At 37.8% G+C, this 18,820-nt stretch overlaps 1 protein-coding gene across 2 annotated transcripts in view; it reads right to left on the bottom strand.

The window, feature by feature from the left end:
* CDH8 (cadherin 8) overlaps positions 1–18,820 on the bottom strand; it is a gene marked incomplete at both ends in the record, with an annotated part of 366,396 nt that overhangs the window by 37,696 nt on the left and 309,880 nt on the right. The gene's annotated exons all lie outside the window — the stretch shown is intronic.

Genomic DNA, 18,820 nt, shown 5'->3' with positions numbered 1-18,820 from the left:
TAAAAAGGAGTTATGGTAACAAAAATCTAAACCACATAGCATTGGCTTTGGGACCAGATAGGTGCAGAGGCTGAAAAAGAAGTCAGGAGAATTTTAGGAAATGCTGAAAAACGCAGCAAGAAAACTATTAGATTCTTAGTGGAATCTGTTAAAGTCATGAGGAAAATGCTATAGCAAACTGGTAGTCAACCAGTTATACTGTGGTCAATCAAGTTGTATCGTAGACAAAAGTTTATAAAATATCGATAGTAACAGAAAAGGTTTTTTTAAAAAATCCCCTAATTAATTTGTAGACTTTGGTTAAGAAATCTTCCAGACAAAATGTTAGAAGTGTCAATTGGCTTCTTTTAGTGAAATATGATACAGTACAGGAAAAGGAATATGAGCTAAAACAAAACAATAATAACAAAAAATATTCATTCTGTAAGCATTATTTAACGCAGTTTTGGAATAGAAGGCTTACTGGGTTGCACAATAAAACTGTTTCTTAATTAATGTCTCTCAAACAGTAGAAGAGTTTCAGAGTATAAAGTGACCTAGAGTAGAAGTCAGCAAACTATGATGATGGACCAAATCCAGCCTGCCACCTGTTTTTCTAAATAGATTTATTGGAACACAGACATGCCGATAGTTCATGTATTGTTTATTTGCTGGTTTCTCGCTAGAAAGACAGAATCAAGTAGATGTGACAGAGGGCATAAGACCCACAAAGCCTTTTCTATCCCTTTATAGAAAAAGTTTGCCAACCCCTCTCATGGGGTAAAGATCAAACAGAGGGAGAGACTGCCCTTTGTTAAGACATCTAAAAGATTTAAGATGGTACCTCACAGACCAACTTGACTAGAATTTAAGAAAATCTTTAGGGCAGTGTCTTAAAGTAGACTGATATACTGAAAAAAAATAGACATTTCTCAAAAAGAATAATAGATATGGCTTTTGGAGACATGGACTGGACTCACAGGAAACCTACAAAGTATTAAAAGATAATTTTATGATAAATTAGGAGTTTGGCATTAAAATATACACACTACTATTAATAGATAACTAACAAGGACCTACTATATAGCACAGGAAACTATACTCAATATCTTATAATAGTCTATAATGGAAGAGAATGTAAAACATATATATATATATTTTATATATATTCAGTTATATATATATATATATATATATAACTGAATCACTTTACTGTACACCTGAAACTAACACAACATTGTTGATCAACATATATTTCAATAAAAAATTTTAAAAAAAATTTTATAGTTGAAAGCATCATCAACATGGATAAAATTGACTTAACAGTTGTGATTAAAAAAGAAGTCTCAGACACCCAGCAGATGAGAAAGATACTGAGCTGAAAATATGCAATACTTCTTGTAGAAAACAAAGGATTTATCAAGGGATGATCCAAGAACCCAGAGGCAGAGTCCAGAGCAGTGGTGAACAATGAACAAGGCATCATGTACATAGAGTAGAACCTGGCTCATTTCCCACCTTTGGAGTAAGAGGATCTGGCAACAGGTAACCAGGTGGATTTTAGAGTAGCTATGGACCAGTGACTTCTATCTATCTCACATTCCTCCCCTATCTAAATAGTAGCTCCAGTCCAGTTATCCTTTTCAAATTTAACCAGATATGTTAGGTATATGGGGGTACAGATAATGTGTCTATTCAGTTCATAGTCTCCTGATTGAGAGAAGCTGAAACAAGAATTTCATTTGAATTCAGACCTGTTACAGAGCGTGATTAGCTGATTCTATAATTGTAAGAGGTTTTTGGGAGTCCTGGGATAGGAGAGAGCACATGTCGAATGTGAGAAGAATATAAAGGATTTTTGGACAGAAGGCAGACAGTAGTAGACAACAGAAAATGGCCGCAGGATGTCTACTGCTTTTTCTATCAGAGAGTGGCAACTCTTTTCCCTCTCCCCTAATGTGGGCTGCCCTTGTGACTGGCTTTGACCAAAAGAATGTGCTGAAAGTGACAGGGTATATAAGTCCCCAAGCCCGGGAATCAAGTGAACCTTAAGAATCTGCTCCCCATCTGGGAAAGTGTCTACCACCTGAGTCCAGGTTAACCTTCTAGAAGAGGAGAAGCCACATGGAATGAGCCACATGGAATGGCCAGATGTCCTAGCCAAAGCCCCAGGCAGGCGAGTGAACCACGGTGAGAATAGCTGAGGCCAGCTCAGGCCAGAAGAGATACAGAGCTATAAGCGCAGCAGCACAACTTGCTAATGCACAAAACTGGGATTAAATTAAAGGGTTGCTGCTTTATGCCATCACAGGGTCACCTTATGAGGAGGCATTCAACTTAGAAATGTTTCTGGAACTCTTTCTGGTTGCGTGTTCTAGCTGAATAATAACAGTAGCTACTATATGCGGGGCATCTTCTACATGCCAGGCACTTTACATACATTATCTCTAATTCTTACAATTATAGTGCTAAGCAGTCTATAAATGATAGCTATTATTATGCATCACACTCTGTGGTAAATACTTTACATCATTATCACATTTAATCCTTAAAATCACTTCTATGATAGGCATTATTAACCCAACCTCACAAAGAAAGCAACAAAAGCATGCAGACCTTAAATAATGAACCCAAACACACAGAGTTAGTAAATGGCAGACCAAGGATTTCTGTTTGGATCTATTATAATCTAAAACCTACTTTCTTTTTACCAGTACTACTCTGTATCTTGGCAGGTGGAAATCCTAGATAGTGAGAGTTCTTTGTCAGGTACATATAAACACCGACAATGGATTATTTTCAACTTTGTTCTCAGACGTGCCTTTCTGGAAGCAAAGGAAAACATCGAAGAAGCTGTCCACACTCCTTAGTGACTTCTTCCAAGAGCAATATTGACTTTCCAATGTCTTTCCCTGGCATGATTCACAACATCAAATGTATCCATCCCTGGAAGGAGCCTTTTGCATCACTGGTTTTCAAGTTATCTCTTGGGTTCTGTCATGTTGGGAGTGATGGGGCGATGGAATGGACAGGGTCTCTGGTCCTGTCTTTCACCTGTTTCAGTCATAGAAACTTCATATCTATGTGTTCTATATAATTACGGTACCTTGAGAAGAATAGCTTAATATAAGGATTCCTCTATTAAAAAAACAATCAAACAAGCAAAGCCAAGTAATTCTGCTTTATGCAGTTTCCCATAGTATAGATGAGACCACTGGGCCCTGAGAGGGGAAGCCATCTTCCAAAGGCCTTCAAAGATAGAGCTATGGTAGAGGTAGAACGCTCAGAAATATTGCCTTTTTTTCCTTATAGGACGTGCTGTGAGGCTGTTAGTAGGTGAAATTCCCAATAATCAATCTTTGGTGTGCACAAAGATTCTGTTTAGTGTCCCTTAAGCCCAAAAGAGTTAGCTGGATATTTAAATAATGTATTACCATGGCCTGTATTGAGGATGGGATGATGGATGAAACCAATTCTAGATTCATCAGAATTTTACTTGGGACACCTTTGGACCAGGTCATGGCCGTGTTTAGGCCAGTTCACTTAAATAGTGACCTCTGGGATTAGAGGCATTGCTAAGACATTAGACAGAATGAACTTGTGGATGCTGTCCTGAGCATCATAGAACATTTAGCAGCATCTCTGACCTTTTCCCACTAGATGCTAGTAACATCCCACCCCTGTCTCAGCTGTGACATATCCAGACATTGCCAAATATCTCGTAGACTACAAAACCACATTCAGTTGTGAACTACTCATTTGATGTAGGCACTAAAATAATTTATTTGATCATCACTTCTTAGCAGTATCCAAAAGAAAGCTAAATTTACAATCCAAAACAATAAACAATATTGCACTTATCATAGAAAGCAAAAACAGAACTTGAGTCAAGACTAATGCAGCTTTTAGAGTGTTTGGTTTTTAACTGAGTTATAGTAACTGAGTTGTGCAGGCACTGAAGTGTTTGTGGATGTTTCAAAATGACCTGCTTTTCATGAACATCAAATTTTTGATCTATCTGCAGAAAAAAATGGATTGATAGCTGATATCAAATTTGATCCGAGATCCTGGATATAAAAAAAAAGTTTTCTTGCTATAAGATTTTAGCTGCGTGTCACTTACATTATATTATGTCACATCTCACAATGACATATTGCAATGTAATGCAATGTAAGTCACATAGTAGACAACTGCAATTCATAACTTTCTGAACAGGGAGAGTCATTCTTTACAGAGAAGCTTCCCAAGGGGAGGGAAGGAATCCCTCTGCTGAGGTCACTCATAGCACTGATACTGCTGGCCTATCTGTGACTTATCTTCTCATCCTGTCTGTACTATTTATTTTTCCAACTTACCTTCCTTTTAAAACGGACCTTCCTTCACATCTTCTGATTGTGATGGAGCTGTCAATCAAGTGGCTTGTCCCCAGTGGAAGGTGGGGACTTACCCAGGCTGAACCAACAGGGATCTCAGGGGTGCTACTAGCCTAAGGTTGCATTTGTGTGAATTAAAATATGTATTCATCTTTTTGAAGTTACAGCCTCACAGAGTTCAAGGGCTTGGTGATGAGATGGTGCCTTTCTAAAAATGAGACAAAGGAGACTGTGCTGGGATCATAGCTTCTCAAGGGGAGTGTGTGCTGGTTTTCAGTTGTCATTCCTCCCAGGGCTGAGGGCCTTGCACAGGGAGCAACTCATACAACTGTAGCCCTGAGAACATTTCATCTCTGTAAATACAGAGAATGGCTTTTGAGTCACATGCTCATCTCCTAGGTCAAACAGGGACCCCATTGTTTTAAACCAGGAATTGATATGAAACCTGGCATAGAGAAGATCTCTCATTTACAAACACCAAGCTGTGAGATCTGTATAGGTCTACCTTGTCTGCAAGCTTTCTTTCCCACTCTTTGGAGAGAATGTATAGGGAAGGCAATATAGCACAGAGAAAGAAAGCAGAGGAATAGTGCTAGGGAAAGACAGGGACCTATAACATCTTTGGGGCACCTAGATCTGGTCATGATAAAAGCCAATTAAACTCTGGACTTTCTGTTATTTGGGCCAGCTTACATTTATTGTTTAGGTAATTTGAGTGAGTTCTTCTGTCACCTGTAAGCAAATAAGTTTTTAATAAGCATATGCACTCTCTCCATCTAGTTTTTTTTTTTCTTTTTAAGAGAAGTGGTGTAAGCTCTTCACAAGCTCTTCTGTGTGAAGCTACATTAAATGCATGCATTCATTCATCAGTTTCTTACATTTTTTAAATGCAGCCACCATCTGTTGCTCTTCCCTTTGAGCCCATGCAATATACTCTAAGGTCACATAGTTTGTTTTTTAAACTCCTTGTAACACTGTAAGTAATGCCTGGATGTACCCATCTTAAGAGGAGACTCGGGCTGAGAAATGCAATACTTATCAAAGTTCAGCTAACAAGCGATGCAGCCCATAGTCAGAACCCAGTCTGGGAGATGGCTTCCCTACCTTGTGTGACTGTCTCTGTCATTGCTCACTTTCATCATTGTTGCTTCTGAGAGTATTTTATGTATTAGAAGCCCAAGGAAGTCACAAATTTGTCGGATCAAGGATAATAGAATCACAGCTGGAACAGCCCATGCTTCCCCTCTTTCTTCCAATTTTCTCTGCATCATAACTTTTTCCCTTCTAAGCCCTCTAAGAAAGCAAACTAATGCATGCCGTATATCAAGAGGCTCAGACCCTCACATTGTAATGTGAATGGTCTTGCTTCTATAAGCCCAACGTCCAATGGACTTAAAAAAGTGGCGCTCGCAGGGACCCAGGGAATTGACTAGTAAATTATGGACTCTACCTGCTTCATCTCCACAGTCTGGTTTTGGCCTTGGTTTCCTAAGTTTCCCCGAATCTCCTAACAAAACTGACTGATGACTTTCCCGACATCTTATTTTGTTCTTTTCATCTTTGCCCTCCTATGGAGCCATAGGTACCCATGGAACAAGCACCTTGGCTGGGTGCTACTCTTAAGGAGGAGAGTCACAGGTGGGAACATCTACATCCCTACTAGTGAGAAGTTTTTTTACGTTTTGGAAATTCCTGCTGCCATATCATCCTCACTAATTTGACCCTTCTTATCCCTTTTTGGGATCAGCTTGAGACCTAGGATACATTTCAGGGAAGGTTTTATATAGCTAGTTTAACCCCTTAAGTTCCATTCTTACCTGCTTCCTTCTTTCCTCTTGTAAGGTCCCACCAGCTTTGCTGCTTGGTCCACCTGAATTATGGTACTAAAAACCCCACTACTCTCCTGTTCTCTACCACCTGCTCATTCTCATCACCCTTCTGAGGAGGAAAGGCCCTGATGAGAGAAACTTTATGATGCTAAAACTCCATGTTCTATACTTACAAACAAGACCCAGCACATACTCCAGTAACGTATCTCCAGGAGAATCTTGCACAGCCAAGATTTGGATTTTAAATTCTCATTTTACAATTCCAACATTGGAAATTGTGCTTTGAGAGAAATAAGTAATTCCTTGTTAATGGTGCTTTGCTTATTTTGAAAGACATTGTATTAAGGGATTAAGCAAGTGAGTAATATAATAAAAACGATGACTGCCTTTGGAAATGTGCTTCTTTATAGCTTTTACTTATAAACTTTGCTTATACTCTTTATACCCAGCATTATTTTTGTACTTAGGTTCTTATTCTTTTCCTCCAGTTCTCTTTAGAAGCTAATGTGCTTTTCTTCAGGTTTATTAATCAGAATACCGTATTGATTGCAATATCTGTGAAATATGGGTGTGTATTATAGTTGAGGGCACATTGTATTTAATTGTCAGCTTTTTAGTGGAACATTATTTTTCGTAGCTGGATATAACGTTAATGATACATCTCATTAACAATATATTATATTTGGTGACATTCAAGTTTTAAGGCATCAGATTAGAGTTGAGGCTTTCAATCAGAAAAAGGCAAAGATAGTGTGTTGGCCTGATATGGTTTCAGGCCACTATGATTGGCTTGTCTCCATTGCAAATGACTCACTAGACTATACTGAGGTATAGGTCCAATGCCCTAGTTTAAGTCCCTACTTTGTTCTATATGAACATAATAACCCTAGAAATATCCAAGGAAGAAAGGATACTAATCTAGGTACCGGTCAAGTATTTATGTGTCCCTAACTTTAGATCATGTAAATGTCACATCCTATTACTAAAAAGTATGTAAAAACTGTTTATGTGGAATTGAAGTACTACAAAAGTCCCATTTCCAAAAAATAGTAAATATTTCTAAATGCTTTTTCTTTCCTTTTAATGCATTTTAGACTCTTTGTATTAAAAAAAAAGTTTGAATGATTTATCTGTGTTCTCTTCGTCCTAATGTGTTGTGTATATATTTGAGTGGTTATGTATGATCGTTGAATAGGATAATGCAGCCAGATCTTTCACCTTTTGAATTAGACAGTCCTTCCCAGATTTTGGCAACATGTTGACTCTCAGTCAGTTTTTGTGGCTTTCATTTTTCTATCTTTCTATACCTATGTAGAAAGATATCTTTCTGTATCTTCACTAAGTTTAGGGTGGAAAGTTGTGCAAGACTGAACCAGGTCTATTAGCCCAATACAAGAGTCATTGTTCTCTTCCTAAGCATAGGAAACAAATGCTTTACTATGTTTCTTAATAACTCAGTATCATTGTAATGAATTTCAAAGACCATTGTGAGGATCAGACACACACAGTCTAGAATCACACTTGGCATGTAGTAGATGCTCACTAAGCAGTAGGCATAATGATGTTTTGTGTAGGCCTGCAATATCTACAGTAAATCATTTGTTTTAGTATTCTTTTTTGATGCTTCCAGGTTTTCTGTAACTAATACTGTGACTGTCTTCTCTGATGTTTAGCTATTAGTTTCTAACGTTCTATAGTTTGAAAAAAGAAAGCACAAGTGTTTGAAAATTATAAATGAAATATCAACAGTTTTACTGAGCAAATGTTCTAGAAGTATAGTGTAAGGCATTGAAAGGCAGCAGGTGCAACTGGTGAGAATGTAGCTTTAGAAGCTTGGTAGCAAGCTGCATTCTGTACCTGGCGGGTCAGTGAACATATCGAGCTTCAATTTGCTCATCTGTAAAATGGCAATAACAATACTCACCCTGGATATATATGGTAGTAGATAGATATTATGTAAATTATCTGAAATAATAGGTGCTCGATAAATTTTAGCTATTTTTTTTTTTTTTTTTGCACTTTGATATATAACCCATGCAGAGTAAGAAAGTACAGATTTGTCTTAAAATAACCACAGGACTCTTAAAAAATATCCTAAACAGAGATGTAAGCATACTTTCTAATCTTTATAATCATTTTTTATATTTCTCAATGAAAGTTATTTTGTAAGCAATTCTGTTTTCATGGTATGTAATGTTAGATTATTCCTTGAAAAAAATGTTCTTACAAAATTAAACATCCATTTTAGAATAAATATTTCAGAAAGACAGAAAAGTTAAAACAGGATTAATATAGGGGTATAGGTTTTCTTCTTGTTTCTTGCCTACCCAGTCAAAATGTGAATTTTATACAATTACCTGCGTACATTTTACTTCTCTTTCTTTGGGCAAAAAAGATAATGAATTCTAGATAATTGTCTCTTAACCATTCTAAAACTTGATTGAACTTTAGCCTACCAACATTCATAACAAAGGCAAGTTTTATGTCAACTCACAATATGTTTCAGAATATGGCCAAAGTTATTATTTGTTTGTTTTGTTTGTTTTGCGGTACGCGGGCCTCTCACTGTTGTGACCTCTCCCGTTGCGGAGCACAGGCTCCGGACGCACGGGCTCAGCGGCCATGGCTCACGGGCCCAGCCGCTCCGCGGCACGTGGGATCTTCCCGGACCGGGGCACGAGCCCATGTCCCCTGCATCGGCAGGCGGACTCACAACCACTGCGCCACCAGGGAAGCCCCAAAGTTATTTTTTATTTTTAAGATATAAAACTGTGCACTGAGAAAAAAAAATTTAAATGTATCTGTTACTGATGTACATAATGTGTAGATCATGATGTTTACATCGATTCACTTCCTAGGGCCATTAGTAACCTTTGTGTGCATGCATGAGCGTGTGTGAAAAAACCTCTTCAAAGTGTGAGATGCATTGTTTATCCTATGAAAAGCATCAAGAATAGATGCAGATATACTCAAAATATGAAGTACTACTTCACTAATTTATTTTTGGGAATCAAGCAAACTCATGATCATAGAGTTTATGAATCTCCATGTCTCACTGCATTTTTCTTTTAAAAACGTTTTTGGTAATTCCCTATTTCTCCTTTAAGTAAACTATTCATATATCTGATCATTCTTCCTTAAGTTCGACAGGCACCTCTACCCAAAACGGTGTCTTATCTCTGCAAAAGTTAGTTCAAACTCTACCTTTTTTGAGAGATTTTTCTGTAAATCAAAACTGAATCCAGTAATTCAATACCTTCATAAAACTCTTAACTTTCCTTGTCTCCAGCCTTAGAAGATAAGCAAGACTTACCAATTCTGAACTATTGGAACCATGTATCATACATGATTGAGTTATTTTGATGTAGGGGAACAATTTAATCCTATAACATGTCCAGAAACCTGCTCAATGAGTTATATACAGCCTATAATATTGTAGAAGCATATCTTTTAATAATACTATCCAGTATTTTAATGTGGATGAGATTTGGTACAATAATTTCTAATGTAAAGATCACTTCCATTTGCATTATTTCTTTTGAAGGTTGATAAAGACAAAATACATAGAGTATCTAAGTTCAGGTACTGCCCTTGGCATTTATCCTACATTCTTTCATTTGCTCATCCCAGCAATTTTGTTTTGACGTAGTTAAACACGGTCTGTTACAGAAAGTTAAAAGCCTTGTCCAAAGTCACATCTTCGTTAATTGGTGGATGTGGGATTTGTCTGATTTCAAAGTTTGTACTATTTCTCCTAATACCATGGGTTTGCACGCTCAGTATGTTAGAATAGATGAGTCCTTAGCTCCCAGCCCTAACCTATTCATTTTGTGTGAGAGGAAACTGAAGTCCAGGGAGAAGTATATCACAGTGTGACCTTGATGAAACTAGCAATGCCTGTCTGGCCAAATGAAAGCAGGAAACTCAGAAAAGGATGATTGTGTTCACACCAGGTACCGTATCACCCTTTTTTCAGACTGCTTTAAGATAAACAGCCTTCAGAAGTCTGAGAATAATATACTCAAGCAATAGAGAGGGGAAATTCTAGTAGGCAGTCTACTAGGATGAAAGCAAAGGCAATGAGTAAACCAAAGAGGTCCAAGGACAACAGTTACTATCTTCCTTTACGAAGTGCATCAGCACGTTCATTCTGGTGGCAGCTTAGGGAACAGAACAGGCAACAGATAGAAAATGAATCCAACATCATGTCCTGAAATCAGTACAATACCATCCTCTAGTTGCCAGGGGCCCTCAATAAATGTTATACTACATTGAAAGTTAGCTAAAACATGTTAACTGACAGGTCTCTAAACCAGCTGTGCATAGCAACTGGAAAAGGCATGAACTCTTTACAGGGAGACTTGGACCAAAACTAGAATGGATTCTAATAAACCTGCAAAAATAGAATCATCAGCCCCAGCTCACAGTGCTACAGCACAAATTGCAGTGATGACTGTGGATCACTGTGAATTTGGAAAGAGCTCACCAAAATTATTTGACTCTGCAAGCAGAAAAGCATTAAAGAGTATAGTTCAGCATAGTTTGTCTGAGCTCAGGAATCACGAGGACACCAATCTGAAACTCACAGGAGAACCATGTGTTCATGAGTACAGATGTGTGTCACCACCCCGATCCGCCAAATGCTTTGTAAAGATGGGAGAGATGGAATCTAGGAGAACCTAGCTCTTTATATAGAACCAGTTTCACAAGTTGGGTAAGATTTAAAAGGGAACATTGTTTATGACAGTATGGAAACTAGAATGTGTGATCATTCCTCCTCATATCATAGTATTTTGCAGGCTAGCCTGTGAATTTCTCCACTGTATGACAAAAAGCCATGTTAAATTATAGCTGTTCTCTCTGAGAATTCAAATTAGTATAAGACTGAGTCCTAAGGAGAACAAAAATACTCTGTACAGGAGGACAAAAACAGTGTATATTTGATTCACTGTTTTATTTTGAATTTCCAAAGTAGTGCCTTGCACGTGGTAAGCACTAAATAAATAGGTATTGAATGAATATATGAGTGAATAAAGATATGGTGTGTTATCAATAACCTCAGAGGACAGTGGAGGAGATACTCCTTGACTCAAGACAGATACTCGTGTCTACCTTAGCAGTTATCACAGTCCTGCAAGAGAAAAGCAAATCAAACTTCACAGAAACCGTTAAGCACTCCATTACTCTGCTCACAGATGAGGGGAACCTGGGTTGTTATGAATGACTAGAAATTAGCTAGATGGAAGAGAGAGGGAGCAGAGGATGTATATTCCAGACAAAAGGAAGGGATATAAAAAACATAATTGGTTTTGCGTTTTCAACCTAAAGGATGTATAAGACAGGAACAAGGTAAAAGGGAGAGAGTGATGGAAAATAAAGTTGGGGTGATAGATGTCTCTCGTCGTTGCCTTTTTAAAGCACACTGCTATTGATTTTTAAAACATACATTTGAAGTCTCTGTATCTAGTATCTAATATCTTCATAATCTGCCTATTTACTAAGGCGCTACTAGCTCAAAAATTATATCATTCCATCAACTCTTAAATATCCCATTTGCCAATATATAGAGAGCTATATGCAATTGGATCAAGTCCTGTGGAAACCTACAATTTTTAGGTACTCTTTATTTTTATCCATTGATTATGTTATGGTAATGAGGGTTATATCCAAAGAACAACTTAAGTTACCCAAATACTCTTCTTTCCCATTTCTCCTTTCCCCTGTGCTTTACTCACGGTCAGTGTTTACCAGTAGGTTCAATTATTGGCCTTTCAGGTAAGGGACAGTTGAACAGCATATAACTACTTATCACCCAAATCCTTATTTTAGGTTCCTTTTTAATATTTTTGTTTGTTACATTGGGTGAATGAAAGAGGCTCAGGGGGCTCACAAATTTGTAGAAGAAGGAGAGAAAGAGGAAGGAAACTAGTATTTATTGAGTGCCTTCTATTTACCAGACACTAAACTTAGCACGTTTTTATGTTTTTACTTAAATTACTATTTTCTTATACAAAACAACATAGGGATAATTATTACTTTCAGTTTATAGATAAAGGCTCAAGGTTACTCAATGATTCGTGTGAGTTCTCACAGTTCATGTTCAGAAGCGCTAGGATTCAAAACTAAATATTATTAACCAGGAAGCTTGTGCTATTCTGTATTCCACAAGGGCTCTCTCTTTTATCCTTCATTCTAATGCATCCCAAGTCAACTTTTTACATGTTTATCTCTGCAAGTGTCCCCTTTACTGTTTCCAAATTATTTCTCTGCCTTCTCTATACACTTTAATAAACTGAAGAATCCAAAGCACATGGTGTGATACTCGGGTCACATCCCTAGACGGAATGCCACCTATGCCTAATGTTGTGTCTATAAAGTGCTCAGATTAATTCAAAATGCAAACTTCTGGGCGGAAAAGAGATGAAATGATTGTCAACTACATTTAATACTTTTTTAGAAAAGGAAAATTTGCATAGACTGACAGCTCATTTTGTTTCCACATCCGATTTTAATATCTGGTTGTTCTTACCAGAGGACAGTCATGTTTATTTGGCACACACAGAATCCCCAGGCCTATTTTCATGCTTGCAAATAGATGGTAAATCAGTAAATAACATTATTCTTTAATGACACAAACAACAAAGTGGTCCAAACAAGATTTGATAAATTCAAAAAAAAGTTCTCTGAGTAATTCTTTTTACTTCCGCTAATGTTCAATCTATTCCTTTATCGTTCTGTTTTTCTTTTGAAGCAAAAGTCTCAGAAAGCAAAATTCTCCAAAAAAAAAAAAAAAGTTTCTATGCCATAAGGTATCTTTAAGATAACTGAGATAACTTCAAGATAACTAACCATGTGCCCATGTGTCTCTTCGTTTTTCTTTCAAAAACCCTCAGAATTAGAATTCTCTGTAAGAACCAGAAAAGATTGCTAGCAAATTGACAGCAAAGCTCTGAATCAACTCATAACTTTGAATAGCATATGGACAACACATATGAGCATATGCAGTGTATCTAAATTACATCCATAGGAGTCAGCAATCTCAGAACTAAATTGTCTTCTATAACATACACTGAAAAATAGATACTGTGCTGTGCTATGTCTGACCAGAGCAATAATTTTAGGATTTTCAGTTTTTGCAAAGGAAATTCTTACCTTCTGTGGGTACTCTTGTATTACGATTTTTAAAAAAGCAAACAAACATACGAAAAAGATTCTGAGACGATACACAATAACAAGAGTTTTCTAAAAACTACTTAAGCAAAGAAAATCTAGTTTTCTGAACCAAGCTATACAGTCACACTCAACTCAGAAAGTGAAAGTACAGATCTGTTATCTATTTTTCTTAGCTTGCACATCATCCTTAATTACAGTTTAAACGACAAAATGAAACATAAATGGCTTTTTATCAACGAAACATTGCTGGAAGCATAAACAATAAATTATGAATTACTGAAGCAGAAGCCTTTTTGGATCATGTATGCATAATGCTATTCTGCATATTCGGAATCCCAGTTGGCCCTTCTGTTCCATGCAAATTGAGCACCACCTTTTATGATTGAACACTGAGGAAGAACACCTTACTTCATATGGGCAAAAGCTAACACCAAATATGAAAGAGACCTCTTATCAATGTTTGATGCTGTGGAAAAGTCTACTATGTGAGCGGAGTAGATAGGGTCACCATGTCTACTGTATGTAGACGTGCGTGTATAGGTATCCACTACCACACTCAGCCAGGCACACAGTTTTCACGTGATGCTTAGGTCTGGTAGCCTGAGAAACCCAATAATAATGAATCCACTGTCACTGAGGGATTGAGGTTTCTTTTTTCTTTTTTCTTTTTTTTTTTGCGGTACGCGGGCCTCTCACTGTTGTGGCCTCTCCCATTGCGGAGCACAGGCTCCGGACGCGCAGGCTCAGCGGCCGTGGCTCACGGGCCCAGCTGCTCCGTGCGGCATGTGGGATCTTCCTGGACCGGGGCACGAACCCGTGTTCCCTGCATCGGCAGGCGGACTCTCAGCCACTGTGCCACCAGGGAAGCCCGGATGGAGGCTTTTTAAAGACCACTTGGGGAAAGAGATGTTATTTAGGAAAGTCTTCTGTTAGTTGCAAAGCAACTTGGTGTAATGGAAGAATTTAACGAGACTGGTGGTGTCCAGAAAGAGGACAGTTGGCTTACCAAGGTCCTCTTTGCTGTGTGGATAATCAAGGAAGGCTTTTCAGGTCTATTTCAGCCCAGATGGGGCAGAGGGACTCTGCCTGCCTGGAAACCTAAATCCTGAATACAGGAGAGGTGTGCCTGAGGATTCAGCTGGAGAGAGGATGGAGGGCTGAGGATCAGCTCTGGCTGATCCTGGCTTGGAATGTGGGAAACCCACTTCCACTTTCAAGAAGTAAATTTTAGTTTGGGAACAAGAGGAGTCTGAATTAAGTTGACATTATTCAAAAAAGCAAAGGAAGACTCTAATTTTCCAGCTTATACAAAATGATTCCCACAGAGTCTGTGTGTTGGGAGGTTGTGGATGATTTAAAACAACTTGATATGCTAGAATGGAATGTCATCTTAACAAATTGGAAATTGGGATTAGCCATTTTATGGAGAAAGCTTAGTTTAATATTGGCAATAGAGAGAGAAAAAAAAAAAAAAGCCTGCATATTTAAAACCAGGTCCAGGAATCCCAGCTATTTCGTGGCTGGTAAATATTTTCATTCTTTCCCCACCTTCTCATCTTCCTATTTTTTTCCCTTTTATGTTTCTATGATAATGCCCTTTAGACTGCAGTACATTGCAATGCGTACTAGTAAGGCTCATTAGTTTCACAACTACCAGTGAGGCCAATTTCAGAACTACTGTACAACATTCAAAAATCAACAGAGTTATAGCTGCAAAGGGACCTGGTTGAGAATGATAAGCCGTCTCTTCCATGAAGAGATGGAAATTTAGGAATTAATGGATTCACATAAATAGGATCTTGTCCCATTTCATGATGAGTAATTTTCTATGTGCCAGACATTGGGATAATAGCTGTCTAAGCCCTCGGTTACTCATATCCATCAAAGCACACCTAAGGGGTAGATAGGTAGTATCTGGTATTACAGATGATGAAACTGAGGCTTAAAATAACTTGCCTGTAGTCAGTATTCTCACAAGGGATATTTCTAGAGGATAAAAAGACATGAAACACATAGTGATTGAAGTTGGCCATTGAGTTGAGATGGAAACCCCACCAAACAAAACATGAATTATACTCTAAACAGGTAACCATGGAATGGATATTGAGATAACCCAAGACACACTTATTTCAAAGCTCTAATCACCATCTCCATTATCTAAATTAATTATCACAATCATGCCTTTAGAGTGAGGTTCTTGTTAATAGAATTTTGGTTAAAAAAGAGTCATCAAGGGGAGAAAATAAAAAATATTAGTGTCATCAGATATTCTGGTTCCCCTCTGTCTTTCCTTAAGCCTAATCAAGCTATAACTAAGGCCAAGTCTATGTCTTTCCTTCCCACAGACCCTCTTTAGGGGAGCGTTTTATGTTTATCCTTATTTCTCTATACATGTGATTCAAATATTTCAGTATAAAACATGAAGACTCCCATTTCTCCAGCCTGCTTTCTGGCAATTTCAATCAAATCTTTTAACTGCAACGTGCAGGCTGGTGAAGATCATGTTTCTGCCGACCTCACATTTTCTGCATGCAAGAGATTTCTGTATCTGGAAAAGGTTCATTTATCTTCCCTGACTTGTTAATATGTAATTGCTGAGTATCTTCTGTTTTCACAATTAGAATGGAAGCCACTACTGAAATGCTGTCAGTCAAACTCCTTTTGTTTATAAATTCATCCAACTGGAAGATGAAGAAACCGATGTCTGAGCTGTATAATTGAGAAGATTCAAGGCGTTGTGGTTGTTTGGTGTGTACATGTGATGTGAGTGACTCATCACATTTTTTTTTTTTTTTTTTTTTTTGCGGTACGCGGGCCTCTCACTGCTGTGGCCTCTCCCGCTGCGGAGCACAGGCTCCGGATGCGCAGGCTCAGCGGCCACGGCTCACGGGCCCAGCCGCTCCGCGGCACGTGGGATCTTCCCAGACCGGGGCACGAACCCGCGTCCCCTGCATGGGCAGGCGGACTCTCAACCGCCGCACCACCAGGGAAGCCCTCATCACATTTTTGACCTTTGTTTTCACCTTTATCTCTATTGAAGTTTGCTTTCCTATTCTGGCAGAAATATAATTCTCATATATTCAGAAAGAGAATTATTTATGAAATCACTCAACTGTATAGGAGACAAGAGACAGTTAATTTCTATCTCATTTTGTTTTTGATTATGAATTAGTCAGCTGAAAATTGCAGAAGGACCAAGCTGTATGAGAGAGGAGAATGATCACAGCAACTTCGAATTGAAAGACATGCTGCAAGTTTCTTAGAAAATGCCAAATACTGAAACCATCTCCCTTAAAGATCCAATTAAAAAGAGGGTTCATCCACCTGTCAATTACGGATTTGAATGTATTGGCTGTCTCAAAATATTAACCTTCATCTGCTGGGCTAGGACTTGTAAATCATGAAGTTCTCCGTGGAGAAACATCAGCTATTGACCATTTTAAAGTCCATCTGAAGAAGGAAAAACAATTCTGAATATGAGTTTATCATTTGATTCTCTCACGTTTCAAACATAAAATATACCATAGTTTTAAAATAAATAACGTCTAGTATTTGAATTTTTGGGTTGTTTCGTGTTCTCTCATCATTAATAAGGAATGGGTAACAGGCTCACAAGACAACATTTTATTTGCCTTCTTATCAGTATATCGCCACCATTTTAAACCTGACAACTTCTTTCTGTCGCTTTGTTTCTAAATGTTAAGAGGAGACAAACTGTGTTTTTTTCCTACTTTCATGGAAACTATCCAGATGCCAAAAAAGTGAAACAAAACTCATGCATTTCTGATCCAGGAAAAGGGAGATAGAGTATAAACTTGACATATCTGTTCCAGAGACCTGTGTTCATGATTAATTCTATGGAGATGTTGAATATTTGGATCCTAAATCCAAAATCACAGAGAACATATGTCCTAGTTTCCACAAGACCGTCCTGGTTTATGGTGTTTCTAGGCATAAATATAAATAGCATCCCCTTTCACTTTAAAAAATATCCCAGTTGGGACAATATATGGTCACTCTTTGCAAAATAAATCAACCCATAATTTTAAATAAACAGTCATGGCACAGAGAGTGTTCTTTCTGTCCATTTTGTGATACCTAGCTTTTTTTTTTTTTGCAATTATTTCACACACACACACCTGTGAGGTAAGTCAAAACTTAAATCCTATTTTCTAGTTTCAAGATAAAACAGATAATCCACATGCCTTTAAATATCCTACTACAGGGTTTATTGAAATGTGTGTTGCAGCACGAAGAGTTTTCCTAGGTGTACAAACTTTTACTTCGTACTAATTCTAAAAATTAGAGAAAACACTTGAAATTCATCCACTGTAGGACTAAAATCTCCTCTTTCAAGGGTTTAGGGCATAATAAATATAGTACAAAACTACACTTTCACAGGCACCCAGTAACTACCTCTCATTCATCCAGCATATGTTTACGCAGTGTCTTTAACGGGCCATACCTGTAATGGGCACATCTTGAAATTGCAGAATGCACAGAAAGCGCCAAGGAGCTCAGACCTTTGGGATGGGAAAACACTTCTTCCCAGAGAATCTTTAAATGTAGGGCATTTGATATGCAAAAATAATGACCAGTACCTATTAGCTCACAATCAAAGTAAGCATGGCTCACACTTCTGCACAGACTTTCAGCTCAGTTTGGAATTGCCGAGGGGGCTCTCATCTTAGGCGTGGTCACGGGGCTTCCACAAAAAAAGAAATGTTGGCAGCGTTATCCAAAAAACAAAGACAATGTACTTGGATTAGAGCTCCTAATTCAGGGAGGCTAACACATGTAACTCCTCTATTGAGGAGAAAGATCAAGATTTCATTTCCTTAATGTTTAGAATAGTGGAAGCCAGCTGAATGAGTAATATCTATATCATAGCTTTCTCATTTCCTTTTCTGTGATGCATCCCCTTTATCAGAGCGTCCCCAAAGAACTACGTAGCATTTTGTTAAAGGGTAAGGCCAGAATATATTTAACAAGAGCCATAAAATGTTATTTCACTTCATAAAGGAAGTTTTACCAAAACTCACTACCTCCTTGAAACAGAACAGAGAAAATGAACCAAATGTCATGAGCCAAATTTTACTCTTCAGATTGAGCATAGTTTTTATATAGACCATTCATAAATCTAAACACATGCCTATAGTAAAGCCAGAAGACAGCCCCAGATGATACATTTATTCCGCTAATCATTCTAAAACAGCTGAAACGAAGGCTTAAATACTTCTGAGCCAAAATAGACAGCTAAAAATCCTTGTTAAATGTACAGCAGCTTAGTAAAGAAAAACGCACAGATGAGATAGACTTTTTTTAAATGATCTATGACCTTCATACGTAATAGACAAGGGTTAAGGGAAATGGTTAATCCGAGCTTGGTTCTCAAGAAATAATGAAATGGATTAAATATTTTCTGTGAGTAAAAGACTTAACAAGAAAATCAGTTCATATTAGCTC

This window comes from Leucopleurus acutus (genome assembly GCF_964270905.1).
Source record: "Leucopleurus acutus genome assembly, chromosome: 20".
NCBI classification, from domain to species: domain Eukaryota; kingdom Metazoa; phylum Chordata; class Mammalia; order Artiodactyla; family Delphinidae; genus Leucopleurus; species Leucopleurus acutus.
This window is presented reverse-complemented; position numbering and strand designations above follow the sequence as displayed.